Below are 23,339 nucleotides of genomic sequence, written 5' to 3'. Positions count from 1 at the left end.
GGATCATTGTTTTAAACTAAAGACTTGAAAGTTGAAGAGCTTACACTAAGAAGGGTACAACTGGCACGCAAAGTCATCATGTTGGAAGCATATAGCAAGCGCAGCACGGGGGTGATAACAATGGCATAATGCATAAGGGAGATTGGAAGTTTATGGCAAGTTTATGTCCAAGATCAATAGGGTCACATCTTTCACGGCTGTTGCCTTGGAATTTCTCCTCTCCTTCATTTAGCCAATAAATAATCAGAGAAAAGACAGTCTTCAAAATCAAGAATCCTTTTTGTTCAACAGATGACTATTTCAGATATTCATCTAAATATAATTCAGTATCTAACTTGTGACAAGGAAACATCAAAAAAGCTGCTTAAAATGATAAACTATATAGTTATTAACATTATATACTTAGTCACATATATATGCATATAACAGTTGTAAAGGTGCAAAAGAGCGTTTGACAGAAGCTTGGGAATTCTTTTCTGAAGCAAAGGATTATGTCAAAGCCTAGATACACACACACCTTTCTCTACAACTCCCTCAAACTGGATTAATTCATTGAAAGAACCGAGTTCTATAAGGTGCACAGTGCAAAAAGCATTTTGACCTTAAAGTGCCTAGAAAAGAGTTATCAGAACGAAAATAAATCAAACACACAGTTTTTAGGTTGCCAGCTATAAATGCTTTTTCTCTCTGGCAATTTAGATATACCTCAGCTGTCAGGAACCTAGAAAAATACCACCTCCAGTCACTGTCAAGCTCTGTTATTTCAACTGACTGCTGACTTTAGCAGGTTGAAGTTTCAGTTAATTTCCCTTGCAGGAAGGTACACGAGGCTCTTGTTGGTAATGATCCAGTTACTCTGAGACCCACACATGTAAAACATTTAAAATTATTTGTCAGTGATGGGCAAAAATATGCAAAAGATAGATTCTCCTCCTTTGCTTCTCTAAATAAAATCTCTTGCTGATTTGCATCTTCCACATTTCTGAGTATGCATAATCTTTTGATAGGCAAAACATAATCTCTTTTGTCTTGCTAATATATCAACCATCTAATGAAATGTTTAAAAATAATACTTCCAGATGGTTGCAGTGGGAATTTCCTTTCCTCTGTAATACAACATTCTGGCATAGAATATGTCTAACATACTCTAGAAATGCACAAAACTGTCAGATTTACACTCAAGCATAGGTTATAATATGAAGGGTCCTAGTCATGTCACTATAAATAAGTAGGCTGAGGATCTCTTGGAATATGATATTTTTTTATTTTTTTTTTTCCTGTGGGGGAATTCATTAAGGGTTAAGGATTAACTACATATTTTATTATTTGCAGAGACTTGCATGAAGAATTATGCAGAAAACATCAGCTAGTAATTGGATACCGGATGCTCAAACTCCAGAGTTCCTCTTTGTAATTAATATAAACATCCTCAACCAGATACAGCTTGTCAGATATTTTAGGCTTATCTTGTACTTACTCCCCAAGTCTTTTTTTTTTTTTTTTTTTTTTTTAAACACTGGAAAGTTTCATCTTTTACAATACTAATTGTACACATTAAAAAGAAATATTTTCCTAAATCTGTTCATTTTAATACACTCTAATTTTAGACCAATTTAGTTGACCATAATAATATTTTGCTTTGCTTTAAATACATACAGTAGCATAGCATAATTTGTACAACAACATTAAAAAATAAATAAAAAATAGCACTTACTACAGATTAGAATTATGATTTTTTTTTTTCCTTACTTCATAGTACAAAGAAATTTTACAATTGATTTCATGATAATTGAGTTTAAAATGCTGAATGTGATTTAACTGGAACTTAAAATGCTGCACTTGCTGGAATACTTTATTTGTCACTAGGTCTAGGGTTAAAGAATTGACTAATAGACAGTGATGATGATAAATCAGTGTAACAGAGTTAATTTCTTATAGAGTTACACTCAATTTAGTCACTCAGCCCTCAAAATAATGGAATTGCATGGCTAAATTCACCCACTACCGGGAGACCTTAGGGATAAGGGACTTAAGCTACTTTTTCTGAGGGACTATCTAATTGTACTGCAAAATATTTCTAGTTTAAAGCCATTACTCTTTCTCCTATAGCTACACCCCTTGACAAAAAGTCCCTTCCCAGATTTCCTCTAGGCCCCCGTTAGGTACTGGAAGACCACTATAAGATCTCCCCAGAGTCATCTCTTCTCCAAGCTGAACAACCACAGCTTCTTCAGCCCGTCTTCATAGCAGAGGTGCCCCAGCCCTCTGATTATCTTCATGGCCATCCTCTAGATGCGTTTCCATTGTCTAAATGAGAAATGTTCTCATGAGTCAAAAAAAATATGTATATTTTATTTTCTGGCAATCACAGTAACTGAATGAAAATGAGCCATAAAACTTCATGATGATGTCTCTTGAACTCCCTGTCAGGACAGATGTACGTACCTATTTATATGTCATATCCAGTTTATCTTTTTAGGTCTCATTTAAAAAAAAAAAAAAAAAAAATCCTACACTTTCAGTAGTTAGTTCCACTGTCAGATGCTTGTTTTATGTGCTATCTATTTCTATTCATATTAGTGAAAGATTTTCATAACAGAGTTGTGAGCAACCCAAAATAATCTCTTTCTTCATGCCCCTTCATAAGTAAACCCAATCTACACCCAGCTTTGACTACGCAGAAAGCAGGTCAGCATTTGGAAAGCTCTAACCAGGCTATGATATAGCAGTGCTCTTCAGGGGACCAGCACAGAGGGTGGTATTTATTTATTTAAAAAGTAAAATAAGTGTGTATAATATTCCCCTCAGGTGGACAGCTACAGCAGGTATGGTAGATTGCAAGTGAACAGCCACTTCTTTAACTGAAGAGGAAATACACATCCTTACTAGTTTAAGTTCTCTATATGTACAGCTAGTAAAAAACATGATGTAGTGGTTGAACAATTGGGTGATGGGTTGAACTAACGTTTATAGTAAATGGAGTTACATGAGGCTGGTGGCCAGTCACTAGTGGGGTTCCACAGGGCTCCATTTTAGGGCCAGTTCTCCATTTTTTCATAAATGGCTTGGATTCAGGACTTGAAGGTTTAATAAGGAAGTCTGTAGATGATACTAAATTTGGAGGAGCTGTTGACTCCATGGAGGGTAGAAAGATCTCTAACATCTATGTTGAGGGTAGAGAGGATAGAGGCCTTGCAGAGAGATCACGACTAATTAGAGGGCTGGGCAATCACCAACAATATGAAGTTTGACAAGAGCAAGTACTAGATTCTATACCTGGAATGGGGCAGACATAGATATATAGACAGACTGGGGGATGAGAAGCTGGCAAGCAGCCCTGCAGAAAGGCATCTGGGGGTTCTGGTCGATGGCAAGCTGAATCTGAGTCACCAGTGTGCTCTGGCAGCCAAAAGGGCTGACTATATCCTGGGGGGCTTCAGGCACAGCACAGCTAGCTGATCAAGGGAAATTACTGTCCTCTGCTCTGTGCTGGTGCAGCCTTGAGTACTGTGTGCAGTTTTGGGCACTACAGTATAAAAAGGATATAAGACTATTGGAGAGCATTCAAAGGAGGGCTACAAAGATGGTGAAGGGTCTAGAGAGCATGACGTATGAGGAGCAGCTTGGTTTGTTCAGCCTAGAGAAGAGGAGACTGAGAGGAGGCCTAGACTAGGCCTACAGGTCTAGGTCTCTGCAAAGGGAAGGCCTACTAGGCAAAGGGAGCAGAGAGGCAGGAGCTGATCTCTCTGGTAACCAGTGGTAGGAACTGAGAGAACAGCATGACACTGTGAAAGGGGACATTCAGGTTAGATATTAGGAAAAGGTTCTACAGTGAGAGGGTGGTCAGGCACTGGAACAGGCTCCCTGGGAAAGTAGTCACTGCAGCAAGCCTGCTGAAGTTCAAAATGTGTTTGGACAACACTCTCAGACATATGGTTTGATTTTGGAGTTGTCCTGTGCGAAACCAGAAGATATTCAGTCTTTCTGTGATTCAGTCTTTCTTTCAGCCTCACAGACTGAAATGTGTCTTATGCAGCCGCATGCACTCAATAGGAATTTTTTTTTGTTAACAAAATCTGAAATGTCTTAGCACTTTTTCATGTATATATTAAATTACATAGGAGGTTTCTTTGTGTAGTTAACACAAAGTTAACTACAATGGATTTGGTAGTGATGGTCTAATTATAGTTTTTCATAAGCATGCATATAAAGTTTATTTTGAAAGATCTCAGTGCATGATTTCTCATGTATTTTTAATATATTTTATAAATGAAAAAGACAAGAAATATTTCTAAATTATAATGAGAAATACATCTCTGCCATAGTGAATTTCACTGATCAGTGTTTCCTTCTGGTGTCTTAATTTAAAATAGTAAAATAAGCAGATGTAAATATCAAACACGTGCCAGACACCATTAATCTTGATTGATACAAGGTAAAATTGTATCATTTGCATTACTATTACTTAATCCCCAGACTTTAGATTTCAATCTGCATTCTTTCACTTTTGACAGGCAGGTTATAGAGAAGACTGTCTTTCTCCAGCATTTCTTAAATGCCTCTAGTCATGATTTAATTACCATCACTCCTATTTTCCTTTGGTTCCTAATCTAAAACATCAACCTTGGAAATCAATGATCAGTGCTTTAGAAAAAGCTATCAGCTCCGTTATGAGAAATTCTAACTCCACCAAGGCTAACATACTCTCAAGCACTAGTCTGCAAGAAAATGCCCCAATAGATACATAATAATAATAATGTGCTTTCAGTAGCCCATTAAGAAGCACAAAGCTGAAACATCATATTTCACCCATATTCAGGAATCTGAACAACAACATGTATTTGCACACAGCATCCATTATAATTCCACCCACAGACAGATCTTAATAAAACAAACACTGTCATGGTAGACTTGTCACGTCACCTGTCTGGAAGGTTTTTAAAATTCACCTACCCTTGCCAGGTTATATTGTCTTTACTCAGAAAACTTAATCCCAGCTCAGAATAAATAAATAAATGTTTACAAATAGTCCTTTACTCAACAAATCTAGTTGAAATTCTCTTTCTTTACCACTATAGGAAAGTTTTTCTTTTAAAAATAGACTACATTATATGTAATAGGCTTGTTGCTGGCTGTGCCCATCAGCCAAAGAGGGACTGCAGTTTGTTAAAGTGCACTGGTATAATGTTCTCCCTATTAACAGAAACAAAACAGCAGAAAAGTACATTTGGAAAAAAAATAAAGGCAGGTTTGCTGTCATTTTCAGAGTGGAAACTCTGTAAACTGATAGCCCCAATCATTACTACAGCATCTACCACTGAACATTTATTTAAGTTGCAGATAAATTTATCCAACATCAAAGCTGAATACTTCATGTTGCCTGAATTCAGTACCTGCTGATAATACTGAAGCATCAGTACTGCCCAGGAGAGCCATTCAAATTCTAAGAAATATTTGAAGATTTTTAAAAGATTTATTCCTTTATTCCTTATATCCTGAAAATAAGCAAATTTTCATCTCATAATAAAGACAGCTCTCATTTTTTTTTTTTTTCAAAAGTATAGGTAGTGCTATATAGTCAACCTAAAACAAATATGATATGAAATGGAAGCTATTCACACGTGGGTGGACTTTGTAAGAAATTTTGTGTTGGAAAATATGTCTTTGTCTTGTTGTGAAGGGGTATCAGATCTAGAGGTATTGGTCTTATTTGGTGCACTCAGTAGCAAAGGATGTACCAAGCAGCAGTCTAGATGATCTGAAAGCATAAGATGTGGCAAAACTTTGATGATCAGATGTGGCAAAACTTTGTCAGACCTGACACTTCTCTTATTAAGAGTAAAACATACAAGCCTATTTGTCCTGGCATATGCAGATGAATTTATTCATATTGATGAACTCAAAGGGTCTAGTTGTATGCATCAGCAATAAAAATTGGGGCAGCATAGTAAAATGCTTATGCCAGGGCAATGTAACTACAATTTCTCAAATTAGCATTCATGTATATCAAAATATCCTACCTCACATATTTTCTGTTGTCTCAGGAAGTGATTAAAGAAAATACACAATGGTTTGTATTTTCCATTAAGTACTAGGTAACAAATTTAACATTTCTTTTCTTTGTATATAATCATGTTGTATACAGAAAGTCCAAGTGTCATGAGATAATACTATGACATTCAGCAAGTTTTATTGCTTTTCTATATTTAAACACTTTTTAGTTATGATAATGAATAGAACAACATTGTATGAAAACTACATTATATACATTGTATGAAAACTACAATATAGAATTTTTCTATATTGTAGTTTTTGTACTAGAACATAGAAAATGGCAGACTGCTTCAAAAAATTAGCCATGTCATTTGACTTCTTTTGATTGACTTCAGAGTTGTTACATTCTCATCTAATCTATGAAAGGTACCATAATAGTTCTTAACTTGTCACTATTTCTTAGTTGTTCATTTGCTTCTCTACATTTAATGCAGAGAAATCCAAATTCTGTAGTCTATTTATTCCAAGATAAATCATCACATTTCACAACTGAAGAACTATTAAAGAACAAGTATTTTATTGGAAGCATGTTATTAAAACTAATTTTGGTAGCGTCACTAAACATACTTTTTTAAAAAAATATTTTTTTATATATAAATATTTTATTTCTTCAATTGACAGGTACTAGTAGATTACTCCAGTTTAACCTGATGGCTTCACTGCCTCTAGGTGACTGCATTCTGACATTTAGAATGCTGAGACTTTCTTTGCCATTTCATAAATCAGCCCACATATTTACATAGCAATCCAGATAAATGTCTCAAACACCAAATCCTCAAAAGAGTTTAGGTATTGGTAGCCCATTTTTCAGAATTATAGCCTTTAGTGGTCATTTGTAAATATGCAATTTTGAAGAGTCAATAATATTATAAATGATATTCTCTTTCACCCAGAAGAGTAATTTTAATCCTCTTTCAAATATTAAGGTCAAAAAAAAAATCAGTGCTGTTTTTATTTTGTTTACTTTAGGCATCTACAACTATTTCTAGTTATGGTAAGTGTGCTATATTCCTATTGAGAAATTGGTATTTAGTGTATATTTCAAGAATTTTAGTCCAATGGGGGCTATTTCATAGTTTTCAGATGGTACACAACTAACCACTAAACTAACTGCCATTAAAGACATCAACAGTATCATCTGACTTAACATTCTTTACTATACAGAAAATAACTCTGAGTACACTATCAGAAAATGTTTGTCTTTCTCTGGTTTCCAAAAGAAAGACTTTAAGATTGGTGTCTGTCTTTCCATCTTCAGCTCCAAACTTTTAATCCTACTCAATTTTTCATCTCATCTCAACCAATTCAAAGACAGAACATAGTCTCAAAAAGATATATTTTTCCAAAAGTTTTTAATGAAAATTCTATGAATAAGAAAGGAGAGATCAAATTCATGCTTTCACAGAGAAAAAGTCAGGCAGAACTGTTTGATATTATACACACAGTTCAGCATCAGCTGGCTGACCAAATAGTGTGAACCTACTTGCCAATCATTTAAGATGCATATAGTTTAAGATTAGCTGCCATATGTGCTACTTCTTGCACACAAAACTTAGCATTGCAACTTAGCAAAACTGCACTGTGTAAGGAAAGTATTCAAATCTATAAAAAAGAGGATATCAGTTGTCATACTGTTTTCAGAGCAAACTTGTTCAGTTATTACTCTTACTATACTTTTTCTTTTGAGAGAGGGAACTAATACTTAAGTTCCTCTATCATAACTGTAGATTATTATATAATATTAAAAAATAAAAATCCATTTACTGATACTTTGATATTTTTATGCTGCAGTCAATTGAGAGTTTGCTGATACAGGTGTCAATTACTCTGTCACTGTAATGGCATAAGGTAATAAATGCAATGTATTATACTGAATTCAGAAGAAGGCTGATAATTACTTGCCATCACATTACGTAAGCTTACGAATCAGTGATTTTGAGCTAGATACATAGGTGTTTCAACATTTGTATTCAGGTACCACAAAATCCCTGTGGACCTCAGAATTCAGAGTCTCAAGATTTCAATATTACTACTTTATATATAAAAAATTGTTTGAAAATTATTTTGTAATAGGTAAGAGAAGTATTTATTTTTTTCCCCTTACTAAGAATACACACTGCTTCCTGAGCACCTTTGAATTGCATAGTTCATCATGTCAACTGTTGCAATTCTCACTCAAAGATAAACTTTGAGTTTTTACTACCATTTTCTTGATAGGCATCAAGAACAAGCTTGAGATAGTTCCACTGAGGGACATATAAAGAAGAATCTGGTTTTAGACATATTATCCTAGTAAAATAATCTTAGGGAAAAGTAGAAAAAATATATAAGCATAATTACAGATAATGATCCTACCAACCTGTCAGCATTAATATTAACCTCTTCACTACACTAGTTATTTTCCCATAACAGTAAAGTTTGTGTTTGCAGACATTCACATATCTGACTGGTACTTTTCTATTTTCTCTTCAGCAAATCTGCTATGACATAACCTGTGTGATGTGTGAATAGAAAGCCTAACTGATGGAAAACCAGAGTTTTCCATAGCACCTCCCAGCACTAATTTCTGCTTATTGAGACAGGAAAAATTCAGTTGGGCTGAACAAGAAAAGAGACTGAGTTTTGACTTTCCATTGGTCTATATCAAAGATATATACATATATATATACACACACACACACACACACAGAGAGAAGCCAACTTGAGTGACTTTAATCATATAAAGAATGAGAAGAGAATATGTAACCTGCGGCCTCAGTTCTTTCCACAGAATAACTGAGCTTGGAAGAGACCTCTGGAGATCATCTAGTCTCATCCCCCTGCTCAGAACAGGGCCAACTACAGCAAAATGCTGCTCAGCATTGACCAGTTTGTTTTTGACTACCTCAACACATGGAGACTCCACCAACACTCTCATCAAGTTGTTCATGTTTGATCACCGTCAGAGTTAAAAAGTTGTTCTTTATATTTAAAGAAATTTTTCTGTATTTCATTTTGTGGCCATTGCTTCTTGGGCCATCCCCCCAACACCTCTGAGAAGAGCCTGGGTATGTCTTTATTCAAGATTCTCATAACCCTTCTCTTTTCCATGTTAGACAGACTCAGCTCTCTCAGACTCTTTAACACCATATTCTCCAAGCTCTTAATCATCTCTGTGGCCCTTTAATGAACTTTCTTGAGCATGTTTATGTCTCCCATAATTCTGTACACAGCACTCCATATGTGATGTCACCAGACCCTAGTAGAGATGAAAAACAACCTCCCTCAAGTTGCTGTTGATGATCTTCCTAATGCAGGCCAGGATGCTGTTGACCTTCTTAGCTTCAAGGGTGCATTTCTGGCTCATGGTCAACTTGTTCAGGAGGACACAGGTCCAAATCTACAAAGCTGCTTTCCAGACTGTCAGACCCCAGCCTGTACTGTTGCATGGGTTTATTCCTCCTCAAGTACAGGACTTTTTGCCTCTCCTGTTGCTGAACTTTTTGATGTTCTTGTTGGCTCATTTCTCAAGCCAAAGATCAAAGATTCTGTGAATAGCAGCACAATCATCTATTATATCAGGCACTCCTCCCATTTTATTATCTGAAAATCTGGTGGTGGTGTACTCTGTATCATCATCAGGGGCATTAACAAAATATCTTTGGGCCCAAAATCAAACCCTGGGATACACCGCTTGGTGACTTAAGTACAGTCCGTGCCACTGATCTCAATTCTTTGAGGCCAGCAGTTCAGCCAGTTCCAATACACACCATTGTCAATTTATCTAATTCATACTTCATCAGTTTGTTAATGAGGGTGTTACCAGTTTTGAAAGCCTCACTGAAGACACAGAACATCCACTGTTTACTTAAAATAGTAACTGCATCATAGGAGATGTTTGTTTTGGTCAAGCCTGACTCCCTTTTTGTAAGTTTAATCTGATGACACCCAATCAGCTTTCAATTCTTAAAGTTTTGAAATGACTTCCAGGATTATTTGCTCCATCACCTTCCCAGGGTTTCATGTGAGGCTGACCAGCCTCTTCTTCCTCCAATCCCCAGAGAAGGTAACAAGTACCTTGGCGTCTTCCATGTCTTTTGTCATTAGAACACTTGCCCCATTTAGCAGTATATTCATATTTATCTAGTCTTCTTTTTACTGTTGATATTACCACAGAAGTTCCCCTTGCTTTTTTCCATATTACTTCCCAGCCTTATCTCCAGTTGGTCTGGATCACTCAACTCTACTTCCATCTCTCGTATGGTTCCTTTTATATCTGACTTTTGTCATGCATGCAGGCTTCCTGACACCCTTGCTTGAAATCCTACACATACGCAAGGATTATTCTTGAGCTCAGAGGAAGAAACCAATGGAAGTGAACCCACTCTCCTGGACCATAATCTCTGCAGGACTGTATCCTACAGCTCCCCAGCAAGCTAGATCAGAATCTGTTGTCCTGAAGCCAGGGTTGTGATCCTACCTGTTGGCCTTATTTCCCCTCAGAATTTTGCATTTCACCATAATCACTGCATTCTGCATTCTCAAAATCACTGTAGCCAGGGTTGCTTGAAGATTTCACAATTTCACTACCACCTCCCTTCAACTCAGTAATCTTATGACAGTTGGCTAAAATCATATTTTGGTTAAAAAAACTCATTATTCATATATTAAAGAAAATAAATTTCCCAATATTCCTTTGCAATTTAATTATTGCTCAAGTAGTTCACCAATTGCAGACCTATTTTACTAAACCTACCATAAAGAACATGTTCAAGTCTGCAGCATGAGTTAGATTCGTATGCAAGCAGTTTGATATTTAGTAACTGCAGTCATTCCAAGATAATCAATAATGTAAAATAATTAATCTCCTGCCTCACTCCAACTCTCTGTGCACCTAGCCAATAAATGCAGTGCATATCAGTGGGCTTTTTCTTAGTCATACTTTATGAACCAATCATCCAAATGAATTTGCAGATCCAACATCTAAATCTCTTTAAAAATACTTCATTGGAGCATAAAATAAAAATAAAATTAGTTTGTAATTGCAATTTTGTGTTTTTTTTTGTTTGTTTTAATACCTGAGCATCAGAAATTAATAAAATGTAACCACTACTTATTTGCATACTCTTATGACAATACAAGAAAAACTGGCTACAAGAGGCACATATAGTAGTTAGACAGCAGAAAAATATATATATTTGTAAGCAATAGTTCCACAATCCCTTATTGTAACATGAATTTTAAAAGGTAGATAACATTTCCTTGAGGTAATAAATATGAATATTACTACAGTCATATAATATTCAGCTCTGAAACTTCAGAGATTTACCCATTCTGCAGAGATGGGCTGCTATATTAAATTTACAATATCAAAACTGTCTAAAGTCCCCAATCTGTATAAAAATTAGCTTCGTGATTAAACGTTTATTCTTCCTTCTCCTCTATCCTGAGGCATACCCAAATAACTGTACCTCATCTCAAGTGACATTGAGACCTCAAGCAGAGGCAAAACAGTTTGCCTAAAGCAGAAACTGATGAAGATTTAAAATTCAAAGCCTGAAGTATTAAAAAAAAAGTCTCTAGAAATGCAGTTGCTGTTTAGAAATTCAGCATCCAGACTGCACTGGCATAATAACAGACTTTTTCTTTTCTTCCCTTAGTGTTTCAAGATACTGAATCCACACAGTACAATATACTAGGAGTGTACAGCCATGGCACCACTCCTGTGTTTGTGCCTGTCTCCAACCAGTAGACACATACAAAGGCTACCCCAACAAAGGAAGAGAGCTGTGATTGTAAGTTCAGTGCACTCACCTTTTCTTCCTTTCATGCCAACAGCATGAAAGACACAATATGGGGTGGCTGGATAGGTGAATGATGAAAACAAGCACCCATCTTCTCTTTTATGCATCTCCAACACATCAACATACCTAAATACAAAAGTAAAAGTCAAGATGATAGGACTAAATTCCAGAGCTTAGCCTAGGTCTTTATCTTCTGTAAATAAAAGACATGTGAGAACACTGTCCAGGAAGGACTAATTTATTTTGTCTTGGACAATCATTAAAAAAAAAGTTAGTGGATTTTTTTTTTTTTTAAGAAAGATTGCGGCCCTTTGTTTTAGCCTTTTTAAATGAAGACTTAAGATATCAAAGATGACAAAAATAATATGCTTAAAGAACAGCAATGGAAAGCGTGATCAGTACACGCATTCTACTCTCCTACACTAACATTTCTCTAAACATTTTAAAGTAAAAGCAGACTGAAAGCCACTTTAAAGCAGGTCTTTCTCTGCCAGAAGAAACAAAAAGAACACACAACACCGTGTAACAGATACTTTGCCAGAGTCAGAGAACACTCTTCAAATGGTGAATTCTGCTTCCAGTCTGAAATCCCTTATATACCTGAGCAAAGTCTAAGTGAGTGAAATAAAATCTGCTGCTTTCATATGTATCAGCTGGGGTCATCTCTTATCCCTGCCAACCACAATTCACTCTTTGAAGTTCATTAAGCTTTAACTAAATGGCATTCCATAAAATGCCTAGGGTTTTCAAAGTATGCCTAGCTCAGACTGCATTAGGCAGTAAAGTCTTATATATTTCCACATGCCACATTACTACCATTCATTTTCATTACCACTGATAAACACAAAGATAACCAAACATAAATCCAAGCTCCTGCTGCCAGCCCTTCCCTTAATTAAGTACCTAAACTAAGAGTGAAACATCCTTGACATTTCAACCACTTGCTATCAACCTTCTCTCTCTCCCCCTTCGAAACCACTTAAAAAGTCAATAAATAAATAAAAATGAAAAAACAAACAAACAAACAAAAAAGAGGGGGGTGCAAAAGAGGGTGGAAGCATGAAGCTTCATTATTCCATTTTATATCCTGCTAACTCCAGTCAGCTATTTTTTGATTGGTGAGCTGAGGGTTCCCTAGCAACAGGTTAATTGATTGCAGCTCTAAATCCACCTCTTTCCACTCTCCCCTCCTATTCCTCACTTACGTACACATCTGCTAGGTAAAAGACAGAAAGACAGCAAATAGAAATCTAAGGAACAAAGGGGGTAGGGGGGAAACAGGGAGAGGGATGTGATAGCATTTTATTTGAGAACGGTTTCAAATTTCAGGAGAAAAAAAAAAAAAAGAGAGAGGGAGAGAAAGCGGTGTTAGAGGATTAAAAATGGATTGAAGATTATTTTAGCATATACTTTGTTCATACTATATAATGCTACTCTTTTAAGGCAGAGATCTTTTTTATTATTATTTACTCTTGTGTTAATTAAAATTGATTAATTCCAATATTATATATATGAAAAAAAAATACAAATCTTTTAGAGTTGAAACACATAATGGAAAAAGGAAACTTACAAACAGAAGTTTCAATATTGTTCATAAAGCAGGTCTAAGAACTACCTTTCATTTATATATCAGTAATTATTTTGTGATTAACCATTTATTATTTAAGAACTGGGAACATTCCATTTGTTTTGGAACTAGCTATTCAGTTTAAATGCAATGTCAAAGGGACTTATTTTCAGTACTAAAACTGGAAATGAATATGAAAAAAAAGAGCCCAGGTAGGATTCCAGGCCCTAAATCAGAGCTGAAAGCCCCGCTGAACTCAAATTCTCTAGGCACTGCAGTTTCTGACTTAAGCACTTCCAAAGCCTAGCACAGCTAAGCATCAAGTGATAGTTTTAAATAAATTGGAGGGGACTTAAGTAAAGATGGGCAGTGAGCATAAATTTGAGGGTGAAAAGAAGAAAATGGGATTACTGGGGAAGAGGAAAACAGCTCTAAGAAGGAAAAGCATTGCCTCTCTCATTCTGGATGCACTGTAACTACATGATTTGAGAACTTTGTGATTTCTCCTAGTGGGGGCTGGGGAGAGGAAGAGTGAAATGTCATTTTGCAGGTCATGAGAAGGTGAGACCAACATATGACATTCTCTTATGCATTTTTCATCTGTATGCTCATCTGACTCCTCTCCTTTCTCCTTCCGGTGACAGATCTTTTCTCCTGTTATTATTCAAAGCATGAAAACCTACATCTGCCACAACCATTATAGTGTTGTGTTTTGGGTAGAATTGGAAGTTCTTTATCTTTTTTGTTGAAGCTGTTTGAGCATTTTCAGTCTGCAGAAAAGTACAGGGACTCACTGAGCCAGGAAGAACAGGCATGACTGTGCTAAAGGTTTCAACAGAGATGAGCAGAGGTGGATTCTCTTCTCTTGCCTTACAGTTAGCTCAACATTTTATTGAACAATTTTTTGTCCACCTAAAATGTATAAACAGGCATGGGAACGTGGAAATTGCTTCCCCTCACTTGTATCTATACCTATTAAGCTCCAAGTCAGGCAGTGCATATTGAATGTCTGTTTACCTGATCAGTGCATCATCACCAGTTACTACATTTCTCTCTGAAGCACTTACATACCTATAGAAAAATTAGAAATATAATTCTCTAATGAAGAATAGATTTTGAAAATTTTGGCTTGGTGGGATCTAACATTTAAGAGCCTTAATGTCCTTAAAATAATAAGTTCTGAAATACTCTGGAAGAAATTTGCAGCTTTGTAAAATTAATTTGTGAAATCTACTCTGCTGTTTTTAATTGTCTGGAGAACTACTAGTCAAGGGCATTTGTTTTGAAAGCCTGTTCAGCCATCACAAGTGAAAAATATTTAACTGGAGATTTTTTTTCCACATGTGAGAAATGTATGGAAAATGTCAACATGATGACTTGATAATGCTCAGCATCTGAAAATCATTCAGTAATGTTTTCATTCTTATTTCAGGCATGTTTTTATAAATCTCTGTCTCCTAACTGCAGCTTTCTCAGATTCTTTCTCTATTTTTATTAATTAAGCAGACAGCATTTTAAATAATGTCAGTGATACTCACTGGATGTGACATTAAAGTGACTTGGATACTTGTTCTCTTCTTTTTTAAAAAGTGTATTTCCTGTGGGAATTTGTTGAATGATCTCTGAAGTAAACCTTGGAAACATGAATCATAAAATTATTTTTAAACATTTATTTTAGCAGCTTGGAAGAGAAGAGCATACTACAATCATGTTGTACCAAACAGCTATAAATGATATACTCAAGATATATTCAAATAATAAAGTAATAGTCAAAAATGTATTTGATGTATATTGTATGTGTATATTTTAGCATGAAAGACAAACTTTTTAGTATAGGTATAACTAAAAAGGATCCTATATAGGTTTCTTAGCTTAATCTAAATATATAAGTTATATATATGAGGGAGAAAGAATAGCTAGACATATCACTTTCCATTTCACCCAGCAAAATGGAGAGCTTATCTTCAAACTGTCCTCATTATAAAAAACACCTTTTTTATTCTAGCACAATGCTGAACACAAAGCTATTCATTTTTATTGCCGTCAATTTTGCAAACTGAAAACACAATATCATTATAACAAGCAGAAGTGGAATTCCATTTTTTTTTCAAAAAAAAAAAAAAAAAAGAGTATTGATTTAAATGTTTATGTTCCATACTTTGGCATTTTGCAGTCTGAGAAACATTTTCCCAAAAGTTTATTTGCATTTGCAAGGAAATTTGGAGCAGAATGTAAGAACATCAAATTCATAGAACTCCATAAATTTCTCTAAGGAAGAAAGAATTCCTCCATTGTCATGTATAGTATCTGAAGGTATTGCAGCTGACCATCAAGTCTAACCCTAAGCATCTGTGCCAAATTGGATGAGCATACACAACCTCTAATTATTATTTACCACAAAAATGGCCTCACAAGCGCCAAAAATAATAACCTTGACTGTTATCACATTTCTCACACACACGGAGAAATTTGATTATTTCTCCCTCACCTCCACCCCCAAGAGCATCACCCTGTCAATCAGACAAGTTCAGGTGTCCTGAAGTCCAAGAGTTTTTCAACCTGTATAGCAGCCTATCCATCGACTTCCCATTTTGTATCAGTGAAATTAATTTCTCATTCCTAAATACACAGTTATACTTTTCACAATCAAATTTTATCTACATGATTTTGAACTTTTTTTTTTTTAAGTTTAGTTTAAGCCTGTTTTCCAAAGTGTTTACAACACTTTTGAATGGGATGTCATTACAGACTGTATGACAGAACTTTAGTCCATACCTTTTATCTCTTATGAATATATTACTATTAATGCATGTGAGACTCAAGACAAAATCCTCAGGATTGGAATGTCAAACATGTGATAAAGGATATTTAAATAAATGAAAACAAGGGCATTCTTCCTCCTAGGTGAGTACCCTAATCACTGCACTATTATGCTAGTCATGAACTATATTCTATCCCTCTAGTCCAATAAATCTTGTAACTATTTCATGCAAAGTACAAGACTGCCAACTGAAGAAATTAATCATGAGCCACACAGAGATGGAACATTTTAGAGAAATAATCTGTGGTTTTTGTTGTATAAATGGTTAATTCCTGCTGATTTGGAATGCTTGCAAACCTGCCATGTAACTATTTCAATTATTTTAAACCACACTGCTGTTGGAAATTTCATTGATATTTGCCTGATTATTGTCATCTTCTGTTTCCATTTTTGCTAGAACTTTAATCCAAATGGTCCATCTGGCATTCTCTCTCGCTTGTCATTTTATAATTTGTAAAAATGAAGTATATTTTAAAATTCTAAATCATCAGTTTTGTCTTCTCACATAAGAACTGAACATAAGAACTCAAAAGCCTTTACAGAATATTTTATGAAAAAAAAAAAAAAATCTTTAAATCTAAGATCTGCATCTGTACTCTATTTCAGTATCTTACTGGCTGCCTACTGATTATAATAGCCAGGGAGAAGCAGTGTACTGAGCTAGAACATAAATGGAAGATTTACAAAATTATCTATAAATTTTCAAATAGTATAGGGGATTTAGCCACACATTTTCCATTGGAATTAACATGTGTATTGTGTGTAGGAGAGAAAGAGATTTGGAGACAGATAAAATGTTTCAGATCTTTCTTTGTATGGTCTGCTGTTTGCCTTGTGACTGTTTAAAAAAAAAAAAAAAAATAGTAACTGCAGAACATGTTCAACAGACTGACGAACACCTCCATGAGCACAATCAACATGAGCTGAGAGGGACTCACTTTACTTCATGAATACATTTACATTATGTCATGTGAAATTACTGAGCAGCTGTTAGAGAAAAAAGAAAACATGATCAGTATTCTTGCAGAGGGACTTACTGAGGGCCAATCATCAAACACACATGGCAAATAGAAATGGCAGTCTGTAAAGGTGATAAGCAATCAAGTACAGACAAAAGTGAGACAACGTGACCTTACATTCAGCATGAGCACTAAATTAACATATCTGTGCAGTGTACTAGAAAATTAAGAGGACAACAAGGACAAAGCAACTTTAAGCCCAGCCGTGGCTGCACAAATCTGAACTATCTAATCTAGTCTAATTATTGTCTATTTTACATCCAACATCCCAAACCTTAGCCACCCAATCTTTTTGCCAGCAGTTCACAACTAGGTTTGCAGAGCTGACCTGCACTGATTAAGCGAGGCATATTTCATATTCTGTGGGACACAGTTTAATCTAAAGCAGGGCAATCTGAAGACAGACAAGTGACTTGGACAATGGACTCGATTAATTTGTCTTCATCCATTATGCGGCACTCATTTTTTCTCAGCAGAAGTCACTTCCCTCTGACCTGTAAGAGAGCCTTGTTAGGCAAATCAAAAGACTAAACACAGAAGACAAAGTTATTCAGGTAAACAATTCTTGTGCTCTGGGCCTGCACCTCCACTGGGAACATAGAACAGCAGCCCTTATGTATGAGGGATGTGCCTGGGAGGGCTCTCAGAAACTTGCTTTAAACTCTTCCACGAATTAAAAGACTCATTTGAGGTGACTCTTCCTGTTTCAGAGGAAGTTTAGTACTTCTTGAATTTATAAAAAATTATCCCATATGAATATAAGTTATCACTAGGATTCTTTAAAATAACATTTGAAGAGCTTACCTTTTGACTTTGGATCTAGCACACTACAACAGGTAGTAACTACACAAAGCAGACCAATCCCTATGGATACTGCCTTCAGAGGTCTTTATCCCTTACTATTTTAAATAGCATTCTGAATATGCATGATTAGACTAGTATACTTGGTATGCAAATTAAAATGAATATTTCTTACAGATGAGCCCTACAATTTTTGCTTGCCCAAGATTTCTGCTTTATTACTTAGAGGAGGTCAGGAGAGATACTTCTTTTGAAAAGGAAATATTAAGTTATTATATTCAGTAACCTTTCATCTGTTTCCCTGGAAATATATATGCTTCTAACTCGCAAGGTTTATCACAGACACATCTTTAATTTGGTAATTTTTTAATTTTTATATTTTTTAATGAGGACAGGACATTAAGATTATCTGCAGTCTTTAAGGAAATACAAAGAAGTCCTGAAATCATAAAAAATACAGCTGTAAATTCTATTTAAATCTTATAGGACATATATGTTATGATAACATTTATTATTGCTAGCATTGCGCAGCAATATAATATAAAGTGGGAAAAAATATATATATATCCAGCATAAAAACTGTAATGTATTTCCAGGTTTAGGTAATTGCAGATTTCCATACAGAAATCGAATATTAGGAGGAAATGAGACAACAGTCACTTCTCTCGATTTCTGTGTGTCCTAAACATTTCCACATATGCACTGGCTGATTAGGGCCCCAGACTGTGCAGATGCAAAGTGTGTCTGACAGGCTTAGGACGTTTCACACTCATGGCACATATGCTAGTTCATACATTCTTACATATTTGTTCAGGAACACTTGAACTAGTGGGAACACTAACTCCCCTCTCTGCCAAAAATGATATTAAGAGTCAAAAACAAATTACCAAATTTATGGTTTATTAGAAAAGTCTTACAAGCCTATTTGGACAATGTAGAGCCTTTCTGCCATGTATATTAAACAAGGGTAAAAAGTGAATAGTAAGCCAAAATAGGAAATGGAAAGGAAAATGCTCCTGCAGTGGTAAGAGCTTGCTGAAGTCTTTGGTCAGGAACTCAGCACAGGCCACTCAAGGAAACTCCATTTATTTTAATGGAAGTACATGAGTTCATACAAGTGAGCAGGTATCCTCAAATTAGCCTTTTTTACTGGTAATAATTTGCTCTTTTATTTATCCACATTTTCTTTTTTTTCTGTGAATTCTTATGAATAAGAAACAAATTCACAAAAGCATTGATGCTGCTGCTCAGGATGTCAGGTCCCTAATGTAATGTGCGCTAACAGGTAATATTTGTTCACATTTGCACTGGAATGCAAAGAAAAAGAAAAAGCTATTAGAGATTATGCAAGAATTTACTTGAATATAAATTCCATAGGTAAGAATACTCTACTATAACAACAACCAGACACTTCCAAACACTTCCTGTAAGGTTTACAATAAAATACAACCTGTGAATATTACAGCTTCTCTCTAGAACTGAAAGCTATAGCCATAACATACTCATTTCTTTCAATTCCTGTGGTATGCTTCCAATTATATTAAGTTTACACTATGCAAAAATAAATTTGGCTAAGAGCAGTTTTCATCCACATTCCCATCCCTCACTTAGATATGTACATAGTGCATATATGTATATAGTACATGCAGTTCATACAAATCAAGATTTTGCACAATCATGAACAAATGATGAAAAAGGTGCTGGTGCCAAGTGTAGGAGTATTACTGGTGTTTTCTTCCATTCTCAAGTCACAATATAGCAGTATGATTTTATACTTTTAATAGTGGTATCATTTTAAAGATAATGCTTTTTATTTAGTCAATAAATGCAAATCAGAAAATTTTAACAAAGGAAGGAAATTTCTTCCATTAGGTTAAACTCTCAGCTAGGAAAAATAAATAAATAAATAAATAATAAACTTTTGAACATTATGGGTTTTCTTATGGTCTGCTTAAACCTAGTATATGTCAAGCATACTTCAGAAGCTCGTTAACTGTTGGCACAATAAACCTTTTTCTCACAGGGGCTAGAAACCAGTCCTCATATTTTACAGAAATCTGAGTAAGAACTGAATACTGAGTTTTGATTTTCCATTAGTGACCTACTACAGAAAGATACAAAAATAAAGGGAGAGTAAAAGAACTTCATCTATTTCTCCTGTGCCTTAATTTTGTTGTCTCATATCTTTCCATGCTTCACTGCTTCAGTTAAAAGACCAGGAGAAATACCACTGTGCAGACACACATACACCATTTTCACCATTTCTTGTGATCATGCATCACAGGTCAAATGATAAGCACGACATCTCTTGCCTTTATAACGTAAGGGATATAATCAAGGAGCTTTTAATATAATGAACTGGACTGTACCTGAAAAATGGTTCATTGTTTTCGATGCATTGCCTTCCACACCAGTATCTTATTAATACAATTGTTCTAGTGGATGGAAGTCAAATTGCAAGAGGTCTTTTTATGTGTATGCCTAGCAAACAAATATTCTGTTGTGGTTTTTTAATCAGTCTGTAATCATATGGCTATAATGCATACCTATAATAATATTCCATTCTATTGAATTAACGGTTAGTCCACAATGTTTTGGGAGTGCCTTATTAACAGCCCCCCTTCCAAAGTAGAACAGTCTTTTTTATCTGACTGCAAAGAAATAGTGCAGAGCTCTTGATAATAGATTTGATTTCTAAACTATTTTTAATAAAAACCGTAAAAAATTATTGTTTGTGACAGAAAGTGCATCAAACATTTCCTGCAAATGCAACATTATTTCAGTTCTCTTTGTGAACACTAAACTAACTCTTTTTCTGAGCTATGCAAAAAAGCCACAGTTACTTCAGGAGATGCCTACAATTTTGGAGTTTAAAGGTATCACAACCAAGCAATACAGATTTGGATTTTTAAAAATGCAAATTTGTACAAAATTAATTTATTTAGAAAGAAAAACTGGTATTTTAAAGTGAAATTTTAAAAGTTCCATTTCAGCATTTACAAAATGAACATTTTTCTTAGCGTACAGGCAATGTCTTCAACTCCATCTGAAATATGCCATATATTTAAAAGATCCAGCTTTCCATTTTGAATATAATCTTTGATCTGAGCTAGTGTTTCCACTAAAACATCGTCACTATCAATATCAAATTACCTTTTATTGAGTTCCTACAAAAAATCATAGCACTAAAAGTTTCTTTCTGAGATCCTTGAAGGCTTATCTGCCACCTCCCTTGCTGGAAAAGCTATGTTTAGTATATCATGAAACTCACTGTCTTTTCAACTACTTACCGTATTTTTTTGAACCTGTGCATAAAGCAAAAATATTTATTAAAGACTTAAACCCAAGCCTGCAGGTGTATATAGAGAGAAAACACAACCTGTTAGTACACTCCCTTAACAGATCAGTTTGAAAATGAGAGAAGTAGCTCAAAATCATATAATGGACTAACACAAGCACCCTTTCTCTTTTTTTTTTTCTAGACTCACTGTATGACCAGAATCTTTTTCTTATTTCATGTACTTTTTTTAAAATTGACAAAATATTTCCTTCATGATAGCCTACTGATTCCCTATTGGTATGTCTGAAATATTTGTTCTTAAGCCTTTCAGGGTACAGATTATCTTAAAAAAAAAAAAAAAAAATCATGGTATGGATCCCCATGGTTTCAACAGCTGCAATGCAAATCATTGCTATCAATAGGAAAACTCTGTTTATCATATTCCACTAAAGTAAGAAACTATCTGTATTTCTACTTTCAGAGTATTTGACTTCAAAACAAAACAAAACCCAGAAACAAAGAAAAGTAATACAATGGTGAAAGAAGAATATATATATGTGCACAGAAATGTATCTGGAACAAATAATTGTATCTACTTCTTCATAATTCTTTAATAAGTATGCAAGCGTTTGGCTTTTTTATCTCACCAGGTACAAAATGGAGAGAAATAATAAAGCAAAGACATAGATTGATGTTGGAATAAGCTATGTAGCTATTTCTACACGACAGAAAAATCTAATAATTCTTCTGGAAAGGACTAGGAACATTGAGAAATATGATTTAGCAAATAAAAACATCTATTTTTTGCTTCATAGATCCAGTTTTTAAGTTGAATTGAAGGGTTTCACTGAGGATGTTTTTCTGCCAGATCATATCTGGGCAAGATTTAAGAAATTAGTTGAATCATCATGGCAGAGGGGAAAATGTTGTAAATGTAGGTTTTAAAGACCACTGAAAAAAATGAATACGTGAATCTTTTATAGTGTCCCAAACCCTCATCACTTGTACTTGGTACAAGTAAATCTGTTTTAGTTTTGCTACCATGAAAAATTTGACATAGTGCTAAATGAGTTATGTAACATTTGTGTGGGAATGGTAGCTATCATCAGCTTTTGAAGCTATAATGCTTATGGATTATACAAGTTTATAACCAACCATATTAAAATAACATTCTCAGTTTTTATAAAATCACAAGAATTAGATACGTTGAGGGGTTTTATTGTTCCTACTGAACTTGTTTAGTCTTACAGGAAGAGGGCAGTATCTGAGGAGCAAGCACTTTCCAGAGATGTAAAGATGTATATTTTATGTGCCGGTTCACAATTGTATACTAGGCTTGAGCTAGTTTACAAATTTTTGGTTCAGCAGTAATTGAAGATCACAAACTAAATCTCTGACAAGCAAAATTTCCACAGACTGCTTGTTTCCAATCTGGAAACAGCATTTTGAAAGGACTGAAATGCTTCCTTTTCTTCCACAATGTATGAATGCAGTTTGACAACACATTATATATCTTGGCAAAACTATGGGCTGCATCTAAATGGCAAGACATTTTCACTCTGCCCTGCTCCCTAAAATACTGTTCCCACAGGCTTAAAGATGGAAGTTTACAGAGATTGGTGCAGAGTATCACAATTTAGGCACCATCTCATTTCATCCCATTACTCACCATGTTGCTTCAAAGCAACTTCACAAGTAACAGCACTTAATGTAAGTCTTTTAAATTAAAAAAAAAAAAAAAAAAAAAAAAGTAAAAAAGGGGTTGGTTTGCTCGAATATGAGCATCTGAAGTCTTCTGAATTGGTGTTTCTTAACCTTTTAACTTTCCAGAAATCTAAAATTCTGTCTAAAAGACAGTACCCAAAAAGCTACTGCCTGAAAACCACTATATTATCCCTATGGTTATGTAAAAATGATTATGAGAAAAATGATTTGTATTTTGATTACTGTATTACTCCAGCTAGAAGAATATAATTAATAGTGGAATTCAAATGTTCTGTTTCTTATACAGTGA

General features: G+C 34.9%; 1 long non-coding RNA gene across 1 annotated transcript; it reads right to left on the bottom strand.

Annotated features, from left to right (window-relative positions):
- Positions 1–11,094: 11,094 nt before the first annotated feature.
- Positions 11,095–23,050, bottom strand: LOC118167731. The gene is made up of 2 exons (XR_004751246.1): positions 22,995–23,050; positions 11,095–11,963 (listed from the first exon to the last, which is right to left on the bottom strand). It is a non-coding gene; the product is annotated as an uncharacterized LOC118167731 (long non-coding RNA).
- Positions 23,051–23,339: the final 289 nt, after the last annotated feature.

Source organism: Oxyura jamaicensis, chromosome 5 (genome assembly GCF_011077185.1).
Source record: "Oxyura jamaicensis isolate SHBP4307 breed ruddy duck chromosome 5, BPBGC_Ojam_1.0, whole genome shotgun sequence".
NCBI lineage: Eukaryota > Metazoa > Chordata > Aves > Anseriformes > Anatidae > Oxyura > Oxyura jamaicensis.
The sequence above is the reverse complement of the archived record's forward strand: the minus strand, read 5'-3'. Positions and strand labels throughout refer to the sequence as shown.